The sequence below is a fragment of the Durio zibethinus genome, chromosome 3 (genome assembly GCF_047325235.1).
Source record: "Durio zibethinus cultivar Kanyao isolate XHJ-2024 chromosome 3, ASM4732523v1, whole genome shotgun sequence".
In the NCBI taxonomy this organism is placed as follows: domain Eukaryota; kingdom Viridiplantae; phylum Streptophyta; class Magnoliopsida; order Malvales; family Malvaceae; genus Durio; species Durio zibethinus.
In genome coordinates, this window is record NC_143164.1 from 31011167 (window position 1) to 31024957 (window position 13791).

A 13791-nucleotide genomic window follows, 5' to 3' on the forward strand; every position below is an offset into this window, starting at 1 on the left:
TAGTTTAACTCTAAATTAGAAGAAAACAAGCAAGCAAAGACATACATGTTTACATACACTACAAAAAACCAACTCCCTATTTAAGGAAGATATCATCTCGAGTACCCTTAGTCATTCTAGCTCAAAGATCCAATGTTAAATAGAGAAATTAACTTTTCAACTATAACTAACCCAATATTCTTTTTCCCAAAAACCTTACCATGCCAACAAATTCGACCATCCATATGAACTCTTAGAAATGCCTAGAAAATGCTTGTCCTTCAATTCCCTTCTGCAATTACATTAGCCTTTAAAATCACTTATTAAAAACAATACTTTCACTTTTCCAACTAATAACCTTTAAATCATTCAAAATTCAAAATTAGTACACTGAAGCCCCTGTATAGTCAAAATGCAAGCAACCAAATTACAACAAAAATCATCAAACCTATTATGGTGGTTTCATTTTAGAGAATAATGCAAATAAGTGATATGCTGACATTATAATACTTACCTCAACAGACTTTTAAACTAGATTTAATTGCATTGATAACTATAAGTAATAAATCATCCAATGATTTCCCATAATACAAAATGCTCTATTTTACTAGATCAAGGACTTCAATGGAACATGAAGATAGAACCTGAAGTACATGATTTAGGTAAGCACCACCAATCTCCTTCGCCAGACAATTTATGTCATGAATAATCTACAAGCATGAGTGTGTACGAACATATGCCACACAAAAGTCTACATCAACAATAATTATGATCTATAATATTAAAAAACTAACAATATAGTGCTTAACTTGGAGAACTAAAACCAGCTTGTACATAAAATTAAAACAAAAAAAAAAAGAAATATATAGTAGAATGCTTTAAAGTTCTACCAACAACAAGGCACATAATACAATAGATTGAACTTGGGAGACTAAAAATGATTAGAAGTGAAGCAATTTACAACTACTTTATTTATTTTTCTACATTTTAATAATGAAATTTAGGAATATATTTGAATGTTATAAGAAAGTATAATTACCAGTTTTAATTTCTCTCTAAATGTCTACATTAGAAAGAATCAAGTGGATATACGGAGAACTAAATATTTCTCTACATTTATTTTCTTATTTACATATCCAAACAGAAGTAACTATTAGTTCTTCCTCTAATTCTCTAAATTTTAAATTTCAAAAGTCAAATAAAAGAACACCATTAATTAAACATCTATGTATTTCAAAAACAACAATGTAGCACAAAATCGACATAAAAACACTATAAAACAACAAAAAAAAAGTACTTGAAGCAACCAAAGAAATAAGAAAATAAAACATGAAGCTAATTTATACAAACTAGGAACCCCTATATAGTTTCCTCTCACAAGAATGAAAGCTTTTAAAATTTAAATCAACATCATAGACATTTTTTGTTATCATTAGAAAATTGGAAACCCTAAATATTCTAACAGGACTTGAAATGCTAAGACGGTTTCATGATTTAATAAAATAAAACATGAAAATTTCTTAGAATCTAAAAAAAAAAAAAAAACTTAATTAAATTAGTTAATTCAAGCTTCCAATTATAATAAATTTTAGCAACCAAAATTTAAAAAGAAAAAAAATAGAAACATACAATAATGTAATCAACTCCACATCTAATTTTCTTCTCAAACTCGAGATGGTATAGAAGCAACCTTTCAAATTTGAGCGTGGGAGCTTAGGAGTTGAGCAAGAAAGACAAGAAGCCTTGAATTAGTGGATGAGGTAGGAGGAGGAATGACAGACTATGGAAATTTACTAATGCAGAGTTATTTAGGTTTAGGGTTTTTAAGAAATAAAGAGACTGACAGTTGAAAGAAAAAGACGAGCAGTAGACTGAGGGAGAGTGAAACAAGTTGCAAACTGAAATGAGACAAGAAAAGTTGAAGGGCATGGAAATTTTTTTAAAATTATTATAATAACTTGTTTTTTTGTCATGCAATTATTTAATTTAGTGTTTCATTTTAAGGAAATTTGAAAAATTATAGTTTTTAAGAATTTTTATTAGAGAAAAATATTATAAATTAATATTTTTTGAAAAAAAATAGGAATTAATATTTTTTTGGAGCTTATATTAATGGTTATAATTATAATCATTAGTATATAACATACTTATATTGATGGATATTTATATACTATTAGAAAAAGTTTATCTATATCGATGGTTGTACAAAGTATTGGTATAAATATTGTATATTCTAATAGTATTATAAAACCATTAGTATAAATATATTTTATTGATGCAATTTGACCATTAGTATAATCAAGTATCACTTTCTCGAATAATTTTATGTAGTGCATACTGATAGGTGGATATAATCGTTAGTATATCCTATGGCTATCTAGACAATTAATTACTTTCTTTGATAGAAGTAACATTTATGTATGGATATTTTTTACTAGTTGGAACTTATACTGACAGTTAAAATACAATCCGTCAGTATATAAATACATATACGAATAGTTATTTATATAATGTCAAAAAAATATCAATATATATTGACAGAAGAATAAAGTATTGGTATAGGCATGTCTATACTAATAATAAGAAAAATCTATAAGTATAGGTAATTTTTACTTACATAATTTGACCATTAGTATAGATAAGTATCAATATATAACAACATACTTATACTGATAGATAATTATACATCGTCTCAAAAAGTTTATCTATACCGATGATTGTATAAAGTGTTGGTATAGATATGATATATTCTAATGGTATTAAAAATTCATCAGTATAAATCTCTTTAACTAATGTAATTTGACTGTCAATATAACCAACTGTTAGTATATGAAAATTTTCTTATGGTGATAGAAGGATAACTATGCTCGTACAACTATTAAGATAGTTAAAATAAGTTGAGCTAAAAGAAATTTGTTAGTGAGCTGAAATTCTAGTAGCTATCAAAACTTTTGTTGGATCCCTATATTCCACAACAAAACCATGATTTGATTAAGCCATATATATGAAAGCATTGTAATGAGATGAATCATGAATGAGAAAAATATTTTTAATCCATTCTTTGCTGGTCACTCTTCCTATTTTTGGTCTTACTCTTATTATTTCTTTTTCATTAGCGACCTCTAAATTCTTCTTTCTATAACATAAGGGGTCAATGAGATGGACCTTAAAGAGAAAAGAATCCAATTATGGGGTTTAAGCATAACAGAGACACAAAATCAAAGTAAAGTGTGTGTAGATTACATGTGTTAATGCTTTAAATTTTTTAGCAAGATTTTGAAAAAAACAAGTGAGACAATAATTAAATGAGCAAACAAAAAAAACTATTAGGGGCCATGACAATATAGCTAATATTGATCATGATCTATCAATATAAGATTAGTTATTAGAAAATTAATGATGAAGGCAAAATGGTTTTGATTTATCTAATCCTAAACATAATAAAAGATTATAATACTTATAATGGCAATGGAAATTAGGGTTTGATATTACAAGGATTAAGTTAAAGATTAAAGGCAATGTCTAGGTAGAGTTTTAAATTTCACCAACTGTCACTTGGGAAGTAAAAGATTGTTATCTAAAACTAGATTTAATAAAAAAAGATGTAAAAGATTGCAAAGTAAAGAAACCAAAGATTGTTGATTACTTGAAATAACTTGAAAGAAAGATTGCATGAAAAGAATATAGAGAACAAGAAAGTAATACAAGCTTAATCTTGCAAAAAAAATAAAAGAAAACTTGGATCTTGAAAATAAAAACAATGCTTGCCGAGTATTAAAAAAAAAAAAAAACAAGATTTGTAAACTTGAAAATAAGAAATGAAAGATCTAGAAATAATGCTTCCTGAATTAAAAGAATTAAAAAAAAACAAACAAAAGCTTTGTGGTTATTAGCAAATTTGTCACCTAAGCCAATAACTAACCTAAAGAACAAAATAACTAAAAGAACTAAGAAAAGAGATAAGAGAGGAGAAGTAAGTGATGATAAGAATGAGTGAATGACCTTCCTATTTATAGTAAAGGGTTCAGCCAAGGGGGTAAGGATTACAAGACTTTAATTCAAATTCAAATACTTAGTGATAAAGATCATCTCAATCTTCTAATGAGTCCTAACAAAATGGGATTCTTTCTCTTTAAGAATGCTTGGTCAAATAGGGTATTTAGGATACAATCTTGGCCTTTAATCATGTTTGATCCAAACTTTAATTAAATCTTCACTCTTGGTTCAGCTAAGGTGATTTTCAAAGCAAATGGACTGATTCTTATCCAAACTCTTAAGGATGTGTCTTGAAAATCTTTAAAGAGATGAACAAAAGAATCTTTTTCCAACACAAACATCTTTGGCCAAATCCCTTAATGTTCTTCTGGGCTTAAAAGCTTTCACTTAAGTATTATCTTCTTCTTGAATTTGAATTAGCTACATGATGGAGTCCTTGTGCCTTTAAGATTACATGAAACTCTCTTTAAGATTGGTGTGGCTGAATAAGATAAAGTGGTGGAATCCTTAATGTTGTAAACTCTTTTAAACTTGCATTATTCTCTCTTATAATTATCTTGGTCGAATATCAAGAAAGTGCCCTTGTGTGCTTAAAACACTTGTTTTATCGCATGGTTAGGTAGATTTGGACCAATGTGGTTTGACTATTCCTTTGCATACTATGGCTAAATGTGCACCTTGCATGCTTGTATACATAGCTTGCATGAAAATGAATCTCTTGAGCTTGAAAACCTAAAACCTTGAAAAGCACTAAAAATCATCCAAAATTTTAAAATTTAGCACCATTTTAACATGTAAAAACTATATATTTTTTGGTGTTATCACACCCTCACACTTAAATCTTTACTTGTCCTCAAGCAGAACCTCAAATCAATAAAATTAAAGAATAATATAAATATCCTCAAAGTCAAAAATTATACAAAACTCCTATCATGTACTATTGCATAATACAAATTTAAGAATAAACATAAAGTCACAAGAATTTCCTTCACACGCAAGCTTTTAATATCTTATGCTATTCATTCATACAAATCTACCCAATCTTTAAATCCTTTATATAACTCAAGTAAAAACAATGTAAAACACTTCATCACATTTCAATTCAAAAATAGAATAGACTTCATATATTCACTTTCCCCATCCCTTTCCACTAATGTTATACTTACATATTTAACTCAAGATCAAAAGGTCTTTTAAACTTGTAATATAAGACTTGGGTCAACATGGGAAAAAGGGAATTTTTAGACTAAAAAAACCCTAAGCTAACTTTCATTGAACTTCTTGAACATTGAATAAATGGGAGTTTTTTTTTTTAAACTTTGACTTGTGAGGCATCATTTTATTCTTTTGTATTTTCAGCATTTCTCATTTTTCATAAAACTTAGCCATTATTTGCTTTATTAGGCGTTGTCTTTCATAATTGTCATTTTTTTCTTCTTTCATTCTTTCATTACACCTTTTTTTTCTTCCCAACTTTTAAATATGTCCATGATAAACAAGTAAGCATAATGAGTTAGGTCAAAACAAAAGAAAAGATAATAATAATAATAATAATAATAATAATAATAATAATAATAATAATAATAAAAAAAGAAAAGGCTTATTAGGCTGGTAATGTGGTTAGAGACATAATGTAAAAGGCTTAAAATAAGGGTACTAGGACTGCATTATCATAAGGTGGGCTTAAAAAATTGACCAAAGGGTCCAAAGAACTACCTAGATCATCTCTTAAGTCAAATACAATCCAGGATTTCACCTCAAAGGTTAAGTACGTGAATTCTAAAGCACTTATTCAAATCTTTAAATTTCATGCAAATCTATATCTTACAAGCTTTCACAAAAATCATAGCGTTTCCTTTAAAAAAAATAGAGATATGTGCATAAAAATCATATCCAAATAATAGAGATATATGTATAAAAATCATATAAAAAAAACCATTCTTAAGAATTCTTTTCAAGTTGCATTATATCTATACTTAAACTCCATGTCATACTTTAGTCACTTTAAGAGAATATGTATAACTTTAACTAAGTGAACATCATAATTAAATTTAGCATGTCAATTTGGTTTAAAAGCAAATATAGGTTAAAATTTCAAAATCCTTTGAAACAAAAAGTTTTTTTCCCCCTTCCTACATTTAAATGAAATAATATATCAAAAGCACAAAGGAAAAAGAAATATTCCTCAAATTTCTTTTCAAGGCCAAGTCTTTGCTTCTCTTCAACCCTAAAAACAAAAATATATCAAACAAAAACATTAAAAATATACATGTTCTAATAAAAGAAAAATAAAAAATCATAAATCATAGCCAATAAAGTAAAACTTGGGTTGCCTCCCAAGCAACGTCAGTTTTAGTCAAGCTTTGCCATCCCTAAATCTATAAAGAATCATCTTACCTCTTTGGAGAAAACTTACCTTATTGCCTCCTTCTTTATGGTATGATATAAACAAACTTAGTTTGAAGAAATGGACTAGCTCTCCTTGTAAAGATCACATAAAATTAACTTGAATTCCTTAAAAGGTTGACATGACTAAAACTAGAGGTAACTAAATGTTTTAAAATGTCAGAAGGCTTATCTATTGGGTCAGACTCTTTAAAGATGTCATTTACTTGATGATACTAACACTTTCTTCATCTCTTAACACATCATACCCTACAAATACAAACTACAACTTCTTGTTTCTAAATCTAAGAGTTAGGTTAGCATCATATACATCTATTAAGGCCTTGGTAATAAATAGGAAAGGTATTCCTAATAGTAATGGAGCCTCATTATCCTTTATATCTAAAACAGCAAAATCCACAGAGAAAGCATATTTTTTTAACTTTTACTAGTACAGTTTTCAACATCTCTTATAGTAACTTAGTAGATTATTAGCAAATTTAATATTGAACTGTGTAGGTTTTAGCTCTTCATAACCTAGCTACATAAAAATATTCATAGGCATTAGATTTATGCTTTAACCAAGATCATAAAGAGTATAAAAAAATTTTAATTTTTGAATTTTGTGAGGTATAGTAAAACTCTCTAAATCATTTTATTTTCTAGGCAAGAGTTGTTGAAGTTCAAAGCTGCAATCTTCTAGGAATGTGGCTTCCTTCAATTCTTTGAGTAGCTCTTTTTGAATAAGCCCTAAAAAAGATGGTGCTCTGATAAAACACTGCCTATACATTTCGGTAGTCATCTTTTAACTTGGTTGAACTTCTTCATAAACCTCTTTTTTTTCTTGAAGATCTTTCTATTAGGTTGGCTCTTTTTTATCATTTTCGATGGGCTCACTTTAGACTATTTCTTCAGGTTTAACTAAATACTCTTTAAAAGTGCTCTTCTTACTTGTAACAATATTTACTTTTCTTTGAGAGACCTTTCAATATACTCTTTTGGATCTTTATCATAGTCCATATCAACATTCTCCTTCTCAGGATCTTTCTCATAAGTTTCAATGTCTTCAAGGGCCTTTAATGCTATATGGTCAAAACCTTCTAAAATTTTTCTACCAAATCTCAATAGTTCTTCATCGTCCAAAATATTTTTCTTTCCTATGAAATCTGCTTTAGGTTGTCTTACAAAGCTAAAAAGGCTTAGTATTATGGTTTCATCATCCTTCTCATCAGAATCAGCCATCCTAACATCTTCTAAAGAATAGATTGCATTACATCCCTATTTGCCTTGTCTTTTTAGATTAGTTTCAATGTTGCTAGGTAGGGTACCTATAAGGTAATTTATATAGCTTAGGCAAGTTGACCTATTTGATTTTCAAGGTTTTTCATTGATGCAGTTTGATTTTAGATATTGGCATTATTGGCTTGCATCAATTGGGTCAACATGTCATCAAATGTAGGATTCTTTTCTTGGGATGTGTTATAGGTAGGTGGATAGTGGTAGTTATTATTTTGGTTGTTGGTGGGTTAGTGGTTTAATTGGTTCTAAAAAAATTTTGGGTGGTTTCACCATTCAAGATTGTAGGTATTACTATAAAGATTGTTGTTTGGTTTACTTTGTTGGATGTATTGGAATGGTTCTACCCTAAGCTAGCATCTTTAAAAGGAATAGGGTCCTTCACAGATGTCAAAAGAGACAAAAAGGTTTTTGTATAATATTTACAAGGTTGGCTTAGGATTGATTTCCTAAGGCTTCAATTTTTTTGCTATAGGCAACTAATTAGGAGTTCATAGAACTAATAGCATCAACTTAAAAAAAAAAAAAAAACTAGTAGATTTTTTACTAATTTTTTTTCATAGCCTACTAGTAATTATTAGCAGCCATCTCTTCTATGAGCTCATTTGGTTCCTCAAGAATCTTATTCATTATAGCCTCTCTAGCAACTAAATCTAAAATGATTCTTATAGATGGTGTGAAGCCATTGTAAAATATCTGAATCTGGAGTCGTTAGGGCAATCTATGATACGAGTATTTTCTTATTAGCTTTTTAAATCTCTCCCATCCATCATATAATGTTTCATCATCAGCTTGCAAAAAAGTGGTGATCTCATTCCTTGGCTATCTGTCTTCGTTGGTGGAAAAAACTTTGCTAATAACTTTTAGACCAAATCATCCCAAGTTGTGATTGAACCAGATGGTTTGGAGACATCTAACTTTTTGCCTAGTCCCTAAGAGAAAAATAAAACAATCTTAGTCTAATAGCTTCATAAAAAACACCATTATAGCAAGAAGTGTCATATAATTCAAGAAAATTAAAAATGTGAAGAGTTGGATCATCACTTGGCAACCGTCCAAACTGTACAAAAGTTTGGACCATTTGTATGATTGAAGGCTTTATTTCAAAACTATTGCCTTAAATAGCTAGCCTTCTAATGTATGGTTAAAAACCATCTATATTAGGAACTGTATAGTCCCTTAATGTTCTTTGCCCTTTATTATTTGTATTTGCCATTGAAGTTGGTACAGTTAGTGTTAACTGCTCTTTCCTTCTTTTTCTAAAAGTTCTTTCAATTTCTTGTCAACAAAAGGTAAGTCAACACTTTTAGATCTACATATGCAAACAAAAAATATCAAAGAAAAGCAAAAGAAAAATAAATAAACAAAAGAAAAAGGTTTAGATTATAAGAGTTTAAGAATTCTTTATTGATATTGCAAACATCGTTATAATCTCCAACAATGATGTCAAAAACTTGATTATTGCTTTTCATATAGCCTACAAGTGCACAGATCAAGTAATAAAGTGAAGTATTCCAATATCATTTCTTCAGAGATTATAGAATAAATTGTTGGATTACTCACAAGTACCAAAAGTGAAACCTAACAGCTTATATCTAAACAAATGGAAATTAGGGTTTAAGGTTATAGATCAAGCAAAGATTAAAGGCAACGTGTAGGCAGAGTTCTTAACATCAACAACTATCACTTGAAAAGTAAAAGATTATTGCCAAAGACTAGATCTAATAAAACAAGATATAAAAGATAGTAAAGTAAATAAACTAAAGATTCTCGATTGCTTGAAATAACTTGAATGAAAAGATTGCATGAAAACAATTTAAAGAACAAGAAAGTAATGTGAGCCTAATCTTGCAAAGAAAATTAAAAAAAAAAACTTGGATCTTGATAAATTAAAAAAATTGCTTGCTGAATATTAAAGAAAAGAAAACAAAATTTGTAAACTTGAAAACAAGAAAAGAAAGATCTTGAAATAATGCTTTTTAAATTAAAAGAATTTAAAGAAAACAAAAGCTTTGTGATTATTGGTAAATTTGTTACTTAAGCCAATAACTCGCCTAAAGAATTAAGGAAAAAAAAGATATAAGAAATGAGAGATGATGAAAATGAGTGAATAGCCTCCTTATTTATAATAGAAGGTTTGGCCAAAGAGGGATAGGATTACAAGACTTTAATTCAAATTCAAATACTTCGTGATAAAGCTCATATTGATCTTCTTATGAGGCTTAGCTTAATGAGATTCTTTTTCCTTGGGAATGCTTGGCTAAATGGGTCTTTAAGATGCAATTTGGCCTTTAATCATGCTTGATGCAAACTTTCATTAAATATTCACTCTTGGTTCAACTAAGGTGATTTTCAAAGTAAAGGGATTGATTCTTATCCAAACTCTTGAGGATGTGTCTTGAAAATCTTCAAAGAGATTAGCCAAAAAATCTTTTTCCAACACAAACATCTTTGGACGAATCCTTTAATGTTCTTCTAGGCTTAAAAATCTTCACTTAATCATTATCTTCTTTTTAAATTTGAATTAGTCTCATGATAGAGTTCTTGTGCCTTTCAGATTGCATGAAACTCTCTTGAAAATTGGTAAAGTCGAATAGGAAAAGGTGGTGGAATCCTTGAAGTTACAAACTCTTTCAAACTTGCATTATCCTCTCTTGCAATTGTCATGGCTGAATGTTAAGGGAGTATCCTTATGTGCTTGAAACACTTGCTTTGCCACTTGGTTAGGTAGATTCGAATAAATATGGTTTGACTATTCCTTTACATATTATGGCCAAATATGCACCTTGCATGTTTGCATGCATAGCTTGCTTGAAAATGAATCTCTTGAGCTTGAAACCCTAATGAAAATAACATGAAAAGCACCAAAAAACATCTAAAATTTTAACACGATTTTAACATGTAAAAACTATATATATTTTGGTGCTATCATTGAAAATTTTTAAATTCCACTACTTTATACTTTGACCTCAATGTTCAAGATATCTATGTTGTTCTTGGGAGATCAGAATGTAAAGTTACAAATGTCTCAAATTTGCATCATTGTCACGTTGACTTATTTTATGTTGTCATAATCAAACAACTTTAAGAGCTCAACAATCGTTTCATGATCAACATTGAATAGCTTTTTTATGCAACATGTCTCAATCCAAGTGACTAATTTTTAGCTTTTGACAAGGAAAAATTAATTTGTTTTGCTTAGTTTTATCTTTTTGAGTTTTTAGTAGTTGATCTTATGGCATTTGATAGTCAACTCGAGACTTATATTTTTTACATCCACTCTAATATTGAATTTTTATATGTCAAAGAAGTTGGTTATCTAGTTGAAAAATTAGTGAAGAGAAAAAAAGATATTATTTAACTACTAGCCTTTTAGCTAATCAAATTAGCTTTGATCTTACTAGTTGCAACTGTAAGTGTTAAAAGAGCTATTTTTAGTAATGAAAATAGTGAAAAATTGGTATTAGTATCAAATAAGAGATACTTTGATAAATGATTATTTGATTACACATATTGAAAAAGATGTGTTTGAAATTATTCATAACGAAATAATTATACAACAATTTAAAAATGTGAAAACTCTTTTGAATAATGGTAAAAATAACCTTTACATTATTCTTTATTCTTATTTAGATTTTTTTGTAATGACATTATTATTATTTAAAGATTATGTATGCTAAATTTTATATTCACATGTTTGGGTATTAGGATAGATAAAGTATCATATTAACTTTTGATGCACTAAAACAACTCTAGCTATGTCATTATCTCTCGGTATCATTGATTGAGGAGACATGGCTTTCTTGCTCTCGAGCTCATTCACACTACTATTCAAATTGACTTGGTAGGTTTTTCCCCTGTAATATACATGTAAATAAACTTTTGTGGATATTTCTAATGTATTGCATATGTGAAGTCCTTAGGTTTTTCAATTATAAATGCCAATAGATAGTAAATAATCGGATATCAGTTATTATCCAATCTGTTAGTGGATATTTCTAATGTATTGCATATGTGAAGTCCTTAGATTTTTCAATTATAAATGGCAATCAGTAGTAAATAATCAGATATCAGATACTATCCAATCTGATTACGTCAAATTCAAATACTTATAAACACATTATTATCCTATTTTGATAGGAGGTTTTACTATTCATGTCAAATTCGAATAGGGTTTAGATAGCACTCCTTGAGTATTCATATCTGAATCTATTTTAAGTTCATTTTTATTTTTTTTTTCAAAAATTAAATGGCAAAAGGGTCAAAAAATCCTTTGAATTATAATTAAAAAATCATCCAAGCCCTATATTTTTATTATAATCTATCAACCTTTCAAAATATCTATTTGTATCCAATTAACTCTTATTTGGATAGAAAAGTTAACAATGTTAATTTTTTTGTACCAACTAAAACAAAATTCTACATGGCATCAATAAAATATATTAAAATTTATCATGTGACATAATTAATAAATTTGAAATTTTAAAAAACTTTTTTCTCTTTTTATTTTATTCTCTCTCCCTCTCTATAAGATCCCACTCTCTACAAAACTTTTTCCTAAAAAAACTGGCCACTTCCATCCTTTTCCAAATTCTAGTTGGCCACAATTGTCATCAGAGACGTTGTTTGCCTCTGATCGCCATTTGTTGAGATCAAATTTTTCCAAAACTTCACCCCAATAATGTTCTCTTCCTCCTCTTTTCACTTATCCAAATGGATTTATCAAAAACAATCCCTAAATGCCTAAATCTCACATATAGTCATAGACTTCCTCCCCTAAAAACTCCTATCTCTACTGCTTCAAACTACCTAAAATTTATCTATGTTAATCTCTTCTACATATGTGTTCTCCTAGTAAAAAACTGTGGGATTTTTGTTTGTTTTTCCTTCTTTCAATCTAATGTTATATTATTCCTTTTATTGATTTTGATCTTAAACAAAAACCCCTCATTAAAAGACTTAAAATCTATCTCAAATTTTTTTATGTACTAAGTTTATTCCTTTGGAATTTTGACTCAATTTTTCCTTCTTTTGACCTTTTATCTCTTCGAACTAAAGAAAATTCCACATTTTTTTCTTATTTCTCTCACTAATTCGAGTTAAAATTTTAGAGCATTTTCTTAATTAATTCTTTAGTTATAGTACTATTACTCTCCTTCGAGAAAAAAGGTCCTTTTTTATGTTCTTTATTTTCAATTTTATAGAAAAGCTCTCTTTCTTTTAAAACCTCTAGCTTGCAGAGAAAAAGAACAGCACCAAAGGATAATATTAACAAAAAAATAGGTGAAATTTGCCAAGGTAATTACAAACATTGTCGTTTTGTTATTTTTATGTATAGGGCTGTAGAGCAAGGTGTGGAGCATGTAGGCTTGCCTAAAATGGAGGAAAAATCCAAACTTGGATGTTGTAACCCGATCATAAAACCCTGACTTGTCTCAATGGATCATTTACTTTTAACATTACAATAGATCAAAAGAGAAGAATTTAAGTATTTGAAGATTGCTCAATTTTTATAACGTAACCAGTGTGGGATTCTTGGATTAAGCTCGCATCGAAAAGGTTCTCTCAACCTTGTAGATTCCAACTGAGTATAAGTATGCCATCTATCTATTGAAAGTTTGTGATACAAACAAAGATGGGCGTCTAGGTTATGGATCATATATCTCCTCCTAAATAAATTAGGGAAATTTCAGATTTTGCAATTTTTTTGCTTTAAAAAAATTTAGAATTTTTTGTTTTAGGAAATTTAGGTTTTTTTTTCCTTTATGTAATTTATTTTTTTGAAAGAATTTATTTTATTTTCTACATTTCAACCAATAACATATTGCAATTTGATCATCAAAAAGGAAAAAAATTATTGCTCACTAACAATTTGCCACATTGTCAACTTTAATCCACTTCATGGATACCACATGGAATTCAAAATGAATTAATAGTGTTAACTTTTCTCTTTCAATAAGAACTTAGTTGGACACAAATAGATGTTTCAGAGAATGATTGATTGCAACAAAAGATAAGGTCTTGGATAGTTTATTATTCAATTTTTTTTTTACCATTTTGTCAAATAAAATCTATTATATCTCATCTCAAGAGTTATATTAATGTTTATCTCTTTTATTTATGTGGGATCATATT

General features: G+C 28.5%; 1 non-coding gene across 1 annotated transcript; it reads left to right on the forward strand.

Annotated features, from left to right (window-relative positions):
* The first annotated feature begins 8374 nt into the window (after positions 1-8374).
* Positions 8375-8480, forward strand: LOC149519745 (small nucleolar RNA R71). The gene has a single exon (XR_016341154.1). It is a non-coding gene; the product is annotated as a small nucleolar RNA R71 (small nucleolar RNA).
* The last annotated feature ends 5311 nt before the right edge of the window (positions 8481-13791 follow it).